The sequence below is a fragment of the Canis lupus genome, chromosome 18, assembly GCF_048164855.1.
Source record: "Canis lupus baileyi chromosome 18, mCanLup2.hap1, whole genome shotgun sequence".
Taxonomy (NCBI): domain Eukaryota; kingdom Metazoa; phylum Chordata; class Mammalia; order Carnivora; family Canidae; genus Canis; species Canis lupus.
Genome location: NC_132855.1, coordinates 26212443 through 26224115, shown reverse-complemented (window position 1 = coordinate 26224115; position 11673 = coordinate 26212443). Strand labels below are relative to the sequence as shown.

Below are 11673 nucleotides of genomic sequence, written 5' to 3'. Positions count from 1 at the left end.
ACTCTTGATTGCGGCTGAGGTCATAATCTCAGGGTCATGGGATCAGGCACAACATGGGGTTCCACACTTAGCACAGAGTTTGCTTGAGTCTCTCTCTCTCTGTCCCTCTGCCCTTCCTTGCACTTCTTGCCCTCTCCCCTGCACACATGCTCTCTCTCTAAAATAAATAAATCTTAAAAAAAAATTTTAAGTTGTGTTCTTCATCTTTTGGTATGTCTTATACTATTTCTTGATAGCCTAATATGATTTACCAGGTAAAAGTAGCTACTATAAGCAGATATTTAGTAATGTGGTAGTGAGGTATTTGGGGAGGGGAAAGATTCTATATTCCTATGATTAAGTCTTAGTCTTTTAAAAAATTTTATTATTTTTAAAAAGGTTTTATTTATTTATTTGACAGAGAGAGATTCAGAAAGCACAAGCAAGGGGAGCAGCAGAAGGAGAGGGAGAAGCAGGCTCCCCACTGAGCAGGGAGCCTGACATGGGGCTTGATCCTAGGACCCCGGGATCCCTAGCAGAAGGCAGATGCCCAACTGATAGAGCCACCCAGGTGCCCCAAGTCTTAATCTTTTAGTGAGGGTATGCCTCTGGACTACGAACTATACAAGAGTTTCTGAGTTTCTTTTCTCCCCCATTAGGTGGAATAGGATAGCTAGAGTGGGCTGGAGTTGGCTATTTCACTTCCCTTTGGTTAGTTAGCCTCTGATAATATTCCAACAGATTAGGCTTTAGGTTAACTAGTTTCCCCTGAGAGCAGGCATTGTTAAGAATAGAGTGCTCTGTTGTATTTGTGTTTCAAAACGGTTCCTTTTCCCCTCCCTCTTCTAGAAGCATAAGGGCGTTTTTATCCAGTATTTTTTGTGGGAATCTGGCGGAGCTCCTGGAGGTAAGTCTTAGAATATTGTGGGACCCTGTTTATGATTGCGTTCCCCTGAAGTTTTTAAATCTCAGACTTGTCCATACTGAGCCTCTAGCAATTTGTCATTTATGGTTCTAATTTTTCTCCCCTAGCACTGGTTTCTGCTTGTGTATCTCTGCTCCAGGAGGGTGGGACTTCTCATCTGGCTCTCTGGTCATGGGGTAGCATTTTGCTCTGTGTCCTCCCTTCTCTTATGGCTCCCAGAAGAGTTGTTTTCTTTCCAGTCTGTTCAGCTTTTTACTTGTTATTCAAGTGACAACTCTCAGAAGTTACATGCAAAACCAGAACTCTCCTAGGTTTTTTTTAACCAATTAGAAGAGTACATATTTCAGAGGCTGCCCAGTGGTTGTAAAAGCAGTAAGCAGTTTTTCCATGTAAAAGCACGTAAGCAGTTTGGTGGTCAGAGATCTATTTCTTCCTTCTTCTGCATAGTCCTCAGGAAGTCTGTTCAAAAAAACAAAAACAAAACAAAATGAAAGAAAATCCCATCTGAGAACTCTAGAGGTAGTGCATCATGTGATTCTGTGTGTGTCCCCATGTCTCCCTGGAATGAATGCCTTGAGAAGAGATTAACATGGCAACTTGATGCTAGTACATCTGCTATCCACAGCTGGTGACTCTCATACCCTCTACTCAGAATGAGTAGAAGTTCCCAGCAAAGAGAAGTCTTAAGGTAATAATTCTTTTCTTTTTCTTTTTTTTTTTTTTAAGATTTTATTTATTTATTCATGAGAGACAGAGAGAAAGAGAGAGAGAGAGGCAGTGACACGGGCAAAGGGAGAAGCAGGCTCCATGCAGGGAGCCTGATGTGGGACTTGATCATGGGACTCCAGGATCATACCCTGGGCCAAAGGGAGGCACTAAACCACTGAGCCACCCAGGGATCCCCTCTTTTTCTTTTTCTTTTTAAAAGATTGATTATTTATTTATTTATTTACTTGAGAGAAAGAAAGAGTGCGAAAGAGGCACAGGCCTGGGGAGAGGAAGAGTGAGAAGCAGACTTGCCCCTAAGCAGGGAGCCTGACGTGGGGCTCAATCCTAGGACCCTGGAATCATGAGCAGAAGGCAGATGCTTAACCGACTGAGCCACCCAGGTCCCCCTTAAGATAATATTTCTTAAGAGCAGCATTTCAGAGTATAGTCTTACTGAATCCTGACTTTTGATAAATTTGGTCAGGATGTAAGCAAACTTTTAAGATCCCCTATGATAATCAAATGGGACAGGCTCCTGTGGATCGACTTGGAGGAACAAAGCCTGATAAATCTTGAGCAGTCATCTAGAAAACCTGTGTTGGCTCATCTTAATGGTCTCAATGTCCTTTTACACTGATTGGCTTAAAGGCAATAGGGTTTGGTGGTGTTGGTTCAGATAGGCTCTTGACTACAGATTCATCAGTTTGGCTGCAGTAATTGTCAGAAGCAACAGGACTTTATTATCAATGGGTTGCATTTAATCAGCACCGAGGCTGTGCTCTGCAGCTAAGGTTTGAGATGGAGCAGGGAGCCTTCCAGCCCTTCCTAGAGGAAGATCTGGTGCCAGCCGCTCACATTTCTCCTTTCAGGTATTATATGATTTTCTCCTGGCTCACTCTGCTCCAGCCTTACTACCTCTGTTTCTTAAGTTGGCCAACGTTTTGTACCTGCTGTTTGCATTTCTCCCAGATTTTCCTGTGCATCACTCACACCATCCCATCAATAAGTCTCAACTCTAAGGTCCCCTTTTCAGAGAGGTCTTTTGCAACTAGTATGGCAGTCCTTTATCTCTCATTGTCGGTTATGATCAAAACACTCTGCTCTATTCATGTCATTTATCACTCTTTGTAAATTATCTCTATTATCTTTTTTCCCTTTTTTTTTTCTTTGATTACATTCCCTATGAGGATGTAAGCTCCGTGAAAGCTGGACTACTTAATACTGTTTCCCAGCACCCAAAACTGTAACTAGCACTTAGTTGGAACTGGATAAATGTGTCTCATGAATGAATAAAAAGAATTCCCTGGGGTGTCTGGGTGGCTCAGTCAGTTAAGCATCTGCCTTTGGGTCAGGTCATGATCCCAGTGTCCTGGGATTGGGCTCCTTGCTCAGCAGGGAACCAGCTTCTCCTTCTCCCTGGGCCTGCTGCACCCCTCCCCCCACTTGTGCATGCGCTTTCTCTCTCGAAGTGAAATAAATTTTAAAAATCTTAAAAAAAAAAAAGGAGTTCCCATTCATAGTAACACTCTTGAACTCCAGGTAAATGCCACATCGTTGTTTTTCTCAGCTGTCATATGAGATCTTACATGCTTCGGCCATCCAGTTTCCAGACCAATCTAAACATAAATGGGTATAATGTAAACATCTTTAGTTTTCCCTTCAGATGGAGGATGCAGTGGTCATGAGCCCAGCCCTGGGTTCTGCAGACCCCACTCCTGATAAGGGTGGAGAGTTTTGTTGGTTGCTCTGAGATATGGACTGCTGTGTCTCCAAATGACTTTGAGACTCAGCAGTGGTCCCAGGCCAGTTATGCTCCATTGGTCCCAGTTTCCAAGAGTGCTGCTGCTGGTTCTCTTACCTCCCACCCTATGCCTCACCCCTGTCTCTGTAGCATGGGATCCAACATGATCCTTGGTGAAGATCTCATTCCACATGGACGGAATACCTAGTTGACAACCATCTGCCATGCACTGGCTCTCTCTAACTTTCTACCAAGTTATGCCATCCCACCCCCTCTCAAGTTAATTACTGCTTGGCAGTGCAGAACGGGCCTGCAGGCTGGGGAAAGCAATGCCATTACTCAACCCTGGTCAGAATTGCTTGCATTTGGAGAGAATGAAAACAGTAGATAGTGAATATTTTCAGGACAGCTTGAGTTTTTGCTTTGCTTTTGGGATAAGCATTTCTTGTATTGCATATACTTTATTTTTTATTTTTCTTTAAAGATTTTATTCATTTATTCATGAGAGACACACAGAGAGGCAGAGACACAGGCAGAGGGAGAAGCAGGCTCCATGCAGGGAGCCTGATGTGGGACTTGATCCTGGGACTCCAGGATCACACTCTGGGCAGAAGGGAGGCACTCAACCACTGAGCCACCCAGGTGTCCTGCATATACTTTATTTTAAACACAGTGAATACACACAGCATTGATCTGATGAGAAAAGTCTAATTGACATTGGAATTTCTCATTTCTCTGTTTCTTTTGGTCACTTTTTATCTATGCACCTTAAGAATCTAAATGTAGGAATTCTGATACTTTTCCTAAAATCCAAGTTGAGTTGACACTATGTCCGTTATGGACTACTACCATGCCTCTGGTATCAGCAGGTAGGAGGGAAGAGGGTGAAGTTCAGGTATGTATTCTCCTAGCTCCCTCCCTGCTAAGTCGCTAGATAGGCCACAGCTCCTTCCATGAGGACTCTGCAGCTGCTCCTTTTGGGTCCTAATATGTGTTCTCCCTCTTGACCCATCAGGCCTGGGGGTGGTAATAGTGCTCCCCTGTTGCTACCCTTTGGAGTGCTTCACCCTTGTGGATTTCTCTATTGTCTTCCTACACCTTTGTAAAATATCACTTTATTAAGCTTTTGCAATTATCTGTTCAACTGTGTCATTTTGTTTTTGCTGAGACCCTCGGTACATGGGATATAAATTAGGATAAAAGGATTAGTACATTGGGGGCACCTGGCTGGCTCAGTTGGTAGAGCATGCTACTCTTGATGTCAGGGTTGTGAGTTTGAGCCCCATGTTGGGTGTAGAGATTACTTAAAAACAACAACAACAACAACAACAACAACAAAAAACCTAAAAAAATGTATTAGTACAATGGATATAGTGTATGTGTAAATGTTAGAAGAAAACATAGGAGAAAATCTCCAGGATTAGGACTAGAATAAATGTTTTTAGACCTGACACCAAAAGCCAAGAAATTAGGCTCCTCGAAAACTTTTGCTTGGTGAAAGACCCTGGATAAACGGGCAGGCTACAGACTGAAAACAGTTGTAAATGACCTACAAACCCTGTATCTGACAAAGAACTCTGAAAACTCAACAGTGGAAAAAAAAAAAAAAACCAGTTAGAATCATAATGTCTAAAATAGAAAAATAGTGGTAACATCAAATACTGGCAAAGATGCAGCTAAACTAAATCACTCACATATTGCTGGTCAGAGTGAAAAATGGTACAGCCACTTTGGGAAATATTTTGGCACTAACCTTAAAAATCTAAACATACTTTTACCATGCAACTAGAAATGAAACTCCTAGGCATTTATCTCGGAGATAAGAAAACTTACGTTTACACCAAAATGTCTATGTGAATGATCCTAGCAGCTTTATTTGTATAGCCAAAAATTAGAAATGAATCCTGTATCTTTCAATGGGTAAGTGAAAGGTTAAAGTGTGTCACATCCACACCCTGGAATACCAACAAAGAGAAATCACCTGCTGGAGTACATGTATAACTTGAGTGGATCTCAAGAAAATACGCTGAATGAGAATAAGTTATAAACAAAAAGGCTGTATGTTGAATTAATCTATTTTTATAATTTCAAAATAACAAAACTATAAAGATAAAGAGGAGATGAGTGGTTGCCAGGGAACAACATTTTGCAACTTTCTGTAGTTCTATAATTATTTTAAAATGAAAAGTAGAGGGGCAGCCCGGGTGGCTCAGTGGTTTAGCATCGCCTTCAGCCTGGGGCCTGATCCTGGAGACCCATGATGGAGTCCCACATTGGGCTCCCTGCATGGGCCTGATTCTCCCTCTGCCTTTGTCTCTGCCTCTCTGTCTGTGTCTCTCATGAATAAATAGATGAAAGCTTTAAAATAAATAAATAAATAAATAAATAAATAAATAAATAAATAAAATAAAAAAGTAGAAAAAAATTAGCCCCCAATTAGGATGAATAACTTGGGAAATAGGTTGTTTTTGTCTTTGGAGTGGGAGAGCTGAGTTGATGAAGGTAACATCATGAGCCATGTGCTGTTACCTGTATGTCAGTACTAAGCTGTGTCAATCATTGTTAAATTGGCAAAAGGACAAAAATCAAGATCCCAATATTTCTGATGGGAGGATTTTATTTTTAATTGTTTAATTTAAAAACAAATTTAAACAATGGCTTTTCCATACATTATCTCTTTGTGGAGTTACAAATATACAAATGTAAAATTTCTACTTTAAAATACTAGTAATTTGCACCCTCATAATATTCAAACTTGTACACAGACTTCATCTATCTTCAGGAACCCTGGGCATACTTACAGAGACTTTCTAAAGAGATGTCACTGTTCTCAATGTACACATGTTAAACACTCTTCTGCACAGTGAATTCAGAGTTCTCTAGACCCTGATCTCAAAAAATTACCCAAAAAAGTGTTCTGAAAGCTTGGGGTGCATGTTCTGTCTATATAACCACATTCAGGAGTGCTTCTGCAGTGATGGATACTAATGTGCTTTCCAAACAACATTAAGTCTTTCCCATGCAACCTTTTCTTTGCTTTCCATACACACATATATTCCTCTTTTTATATACCCATGTTTGGATCCATCCAAGTTATGAATAACATATTTTCTGAATGAATAAACAAAATCTAAAACTTAATAAAGATTTACTATGTTCTCATTTTATAGATTAAAGAGATTTATGACATAGTGAAGGAATACCTAGATTTGAATAGGGAAGTGTTTATTATCTCTGTGACTTTAGGTAAGTTACAAACTCAGTTAGTCTTGCTTTTCTTACTAGTAAAACTATGTCACAGATTGTTTGGAATGGTAAATGAGATCTTAACTGTTGAAGTGTTTTGTTAAGTATTTACATTATACTGGAGTTAGTGGCCTAACTCGAAGATTGAAGTTAGTGGCGTTGATAGAGATTGGATATAGGTCTTCTCAAACGTGGCTCAGTTCTTTCTCCTGTAGATTTGTTCTGTGTTCAGTGTTGTTGCTCATCTTTTAACCTTTTCTAAACCTGGTTTGAGAGAGCAAGTATAGTTTTCTACAACATGACACAGAGAGTACCAGAGCAGGATTATATCTGTCACAGATGAAAATACTCTATTTATGTGTCATAGTAATCTATTCATTGGTTTATGGACCCAAAATTCTCCAGGGGGACTCACAAATCCCCATAATGTTTCTAGGTGCCAGATTTTTCATTTGGAGCTCTGATTTAGTTGACAGATGTGTAAAAGTCACATGTAGCCAAATGACTCTTCAGTCAGTACAAAGCTGATAATGCTGAAGACTGGTTATTCCAGCTAAGATTCACTGGAAACTCTACCCAGACTAGGCTTTTCAAATCTCATTCTAGAGTTTAATGTTATTTTATGTTAATGGCAGCGCTTGCTCCCCAAAGCCATATCTTTCAAATATCCTGCCCCCCCCCTTTTTTTTTTAAGGAAACACTAACTTACAGAGAGAGCTCTCTTAGAGGAAGTTAAAAGAGGTCAATAAGAGCATTTAGTTCCTCAAATGTGAGTGAAACTGTTTTGGCGATTCATATATAAATTGGACTGGGAGAAAGTTTCTATTTAGGATAATAAATTATACAATCTTAAAATATAAGAATTAGTTGGATGTTAAATATTGAGTCCCCAGCTGTGTCCCATCACTAAGAAAGAAGATCAATAGAGGAAAATTGATTTGCCCAAGGTCTTACAGACAATAACTGGGAAAGTTACAATTTGAATCTGGGTCTTCTGATTACTCTGATCGGAATGCTTTATTTGTTAGTACTATCCCTGAGATAAATATGTTACAATAGTCCCTCCTTATCTGTGGGGATAAATTCCCAGACCTCCTCAATGCCTGAAACCGCTGATAGTAACAGACTGTGGATGAGCTATGTTTTTTTCCTATTAATATATTACTATGATAAAGTTTAATTTATAGATTAGCCACAGAAAGAGACAATAATAACTAATAATAATAGACAATTATAACAATATACTATAGTAAAAGTTATGTGAATGTAGTCTCTGTCTTTCCCTCTCAATATCTTCCTGTACTCATACTTCTTGTGATGATGATATGAGATGATAAAATGTCTGTGGGATCAGATGAGATGAGGTGAGGCAAATGACATATGCATTGTGAGGTAGCTTTAGGCTATTGTTGACCTTCTGAGGATGTGTCAGAAGGAGGATCACCTGCTTTAGGATCACAGGAAACTTCAGCCACAGTGAACTGGATGTGGTGGTGGTGGTGGTGGTGGGGTGCTATTCTAATTATATGTTGGCAAGACAGTTCTGGTAAGCACAGAAATTATATTAATTCCCTTTGGAGTGATATTAAATATTAGGTTGCATTAGTCATGATTTTCCAGAGAAATGGAACCAAAGGGAGATATATATGTAATACAAAAAGAGATGTATTATAAGGAATTGGTGCACATAGTTACAGAGGCTAACAAGTCCCAAGATCTGCCGTCAGTAAGCTGGAGAACCAGGAGAGCTGATGGTAGAGTTCCAGTCTGAGTCTAAAGCCCTAAGAACCAGGGAGAGCCAGTGGTAAAAGTTCTAGTTCAGTCTGAGACCAAAGGCAAAAGAAGACTCCCATGTCCCAGTTTGAAAATAGGCAGATAGTGCAAATTCCCCATTACTCATACTTTTTCTTTTGAGGCTTTCTGTGGATTGTATGAGGCCTACCCACGCTGGGGAGGGCTATCGGCTTTACTCATTCTACCAATTCAAATGCTGATCTCATCCAGAAATCCTCACAGACAAACTCAGAATAATGTCTAACCAAATGTTTGAGTACCCAAATATTTAAATTAACCATCACAGAAGTAGACAGAGTCCCAGGTTTTTCTTTTAAGATTTCCTAATAATGACTAAGTAGGATAGTTATTTTGTAGAAAAATTCCACATACTTTACATTTCTGTTTTTTTGCCCTTTGCATAATTCAGGATTTCACCCTCACCCTTTTCTTTCTTCAACTGGAAAAAAAAAAATGCTACTAAGTTTCATTAGGTTGATTTATTTTTCTAAAAATTCCATTATTATTCCTAATAAGTAATATTCCGGGTTTTTTTTGGTGTGATAAGAACAAATAAAAAGTTTTCATTTGTAGCATACATACTACTGTATCAAACATGTACTAAGATGTATATCAGAGTAGGGGTATTTTTTTTTAGAAAGAGAGTGTGTGAGTGGGGGATGGCAGTGAAGGGTTGGGAGAGGGAGGAGAGGTGGTGCAGAGGGAGAGGGAGAGAGAATCTTAAGCAAGCTCCACATCCAGCTTTGAGCCAACATGGGCCCCAATCTCAAGATCCTGAGATCATGATCTGAACTGAAATCAAGAGTCGGATGTTTAACAAGCTGAGCCACTCAAGCACCCCAGAGTAGTTTGCTCTTAAATATAACTAATCTTTTATATTTATTTATTTTTATTTTTTGTTTTTTATTTTTTAAAGATTTTTTTTTTTTAATTTATGATAGTCACACAGAGAAAGAGAGGGGGGTGCGGAGACACAGGCAGAGGGAGAAGCAGGCTCCATGCACCGGGAGCCCGACATGGGATTTGATCCCGGGTCTCCAGGATCGCACCCTGGGCCAAAGGCAGGCGCCAAACCGCTGCGCCACCCAGGGATCCCTTTTTTAAAGATTTTATTTATTCATGAGAGACACAGAGACAGAGTGAGAGGCAGAGACACAGGCAGAGGGAGAAGCAGGCTCCATGCAGGGAGCCCAACATGGGTCTAGATCCTGAGTCTCCAGGATCAGGCCCTGGACCAAAGGCGGTGCTAAACTGCTGAGCCACCAGGCTGCCCTCTTTTATATTCATAAATCCTTACAAATGGTATCTTCCAGTCACTTTTAAATTCCTGAGTTTTTAAAAACCATAATGGGGGTAAAAAACTTCCAAAGGCCAGGTAGATAATGTAAATGAGGAAAGCATCTTGGAGTAAGTAATAGAGGGCAGCGGGGACTGTGACACACTGGAAAGCACATGCTCTGTCTCTAGAAGGTGGTCTGTAATCAGATCCAGTTCTGTGTGCCTGTGGGAGAATACAAGTCCCATAATGCAAGTTCCTATAATTTTTTAGTTATAATTTTTTTATCTTTAAAATTATCATTTTTAAAATTTAAAGTTTCTTTAATGAATTTAACTAATTCTAGGTTAAAAAAAATGTTCAGACCAAACTACAAATCTGTCATTATCTGGCCTATGGGTCTTCAATTTTTGACGTCTGATCTGAAGCATACAGTTTCCTCCTATAACATTTATTCATTACAAGTAGAGGGCAACAATGCCCAAATGAGAGCAGATGCTGGACAATCAGCCAGGCTGTCTAAATGCTCCTCTGCACGACTATATAATTCAAATTCATGATTTAGGAAAATGACATAGTCCTATAAGCCTGCATCTTAAGATCTCTAATGGAAACTTTGAATCAAATCCTTGAAGCCAAGTAACTTCTGTATTTGTGACCCTCTCTAGACCTTTCTATTCTTGTCCAGTGCCCACATGGCCTACCTCTAAAAACCTAATGAAGAGATTAATCTTCTTGTGGTAGAATTTCAGCTGCTATTTGGCCATAAATGGCAGGGTTTTGCACTGAGGGCAGCCACTGCCAACTTTGTCAATCTACATGGCTGGTTTGGTTTAGGTAAAACCATGGCATTGAAAGAATTTGTATTTTCTTTCATTAATAAACTTTTTTTTAACCCAAATAGTGTATTTATTTATATTTTTTTGGCAAAGATAAAAGAAGTATCTTAGGAAATAATAATATAATTTAGCATCATGAGAAATTCCTTTTCTAGAATATTGTATTGTGTGTGTACATATATTTTGATCTAGGGTATTTACTTTTACCAGTAATGGCTAGCTAGTTTGATGCAAAAACTATGTAACAACTAATAATAAATGCTAAAAACTATTCTTAGGTTAAATTCAACAGTCTTTGCTGGATTTGTCATTTTATAAGAGCTGTTCTCAAATTTTAATTGTAAGATCTGTGTAAAGGCTATCTCCAATAGTGGCCATCAATAGTTCTTCCTATCTCTGTACATACATGCTGCTCCTTCCATCAAAAGGTGGAATCTTATTTCCCTTCCCCCTTGAATCTAGGTAGTCCATGTGACCAGTAAAATGCAGCTGAAGAGTTTCTGAGTTCTGGGATTAGGCTTTAAGGGATCCAGCAATTTCTGCTTCTATGATCTTGGAAACCAGCTGCCATGTCAAGAAGCTCAGGCTAGCCTACTGACTAGTGAGGGACCATGGGAGAAAGATATGCCAAATGAATAAGGCCTGGGATGCCCCAAACTGCATGAGACATTGGTGGATAATTTAGACCAGTAAGCTTCCAGCTGAATGCAGCGATATAAGTAAAATCTGCAGATACCATGTGGCACACAAAACAGCCAACTCACAGAATTCTAAGAAAAATAAATCAGTTATCATTTGTGCCACTATGTCTTCGAATGGCTAGTTATCAACAATAAACAATAAATAACCTACTGGTTACTAATTGCTGACAGCTTAGCATCTTCCATGGTGTTTCAGGCTCAGTCGGTTTGGATAAGGCCCAGGGATCACTATTTCGACAAAATCCTGGAGTAATTCAAATGTCAGGTAGTATTTTTCAGAACCACCTTTTGGGATCATTATTCTGAAACACACCCAGAGAATGCTTAAGAAATTTATTATCAAGTATGAAGAAAATGTCTGAATTTTTATTTATATATTTCCTTGCTCTAAAAAATCATAAACACTGCTTGACTATTAATATCCTCTATATTTGGTAGTCATATGATTCACAGGGCATACTATT

At 39.4% G+C, this 11673-nt stretch overlaps 1 long non-coding RNA gene across 5 annotated transcripts in view; it reads left to right on the top strand.

Moving 5' to 3' along the window:
* Positions 1–8033: 8033 nt before the first annotated feature.
* Positions 8034–11673, top strand: part of LOC140609494 (uncharacterized) — an 82989-nt gene continuing 79349 nt past the window's right edge. For all 5 annotated transcript variants that reach the window (XR_012011318.1, XR_012011316.1, XR_012011317.1 and 2 more), the window contains exon 1: positions 8034–8145. This is a non-coding gene — a long non-coding RNA (uncharacterized lncRNA). The remainder of the gene's footprint in view (positions 8146–11673) is intronic.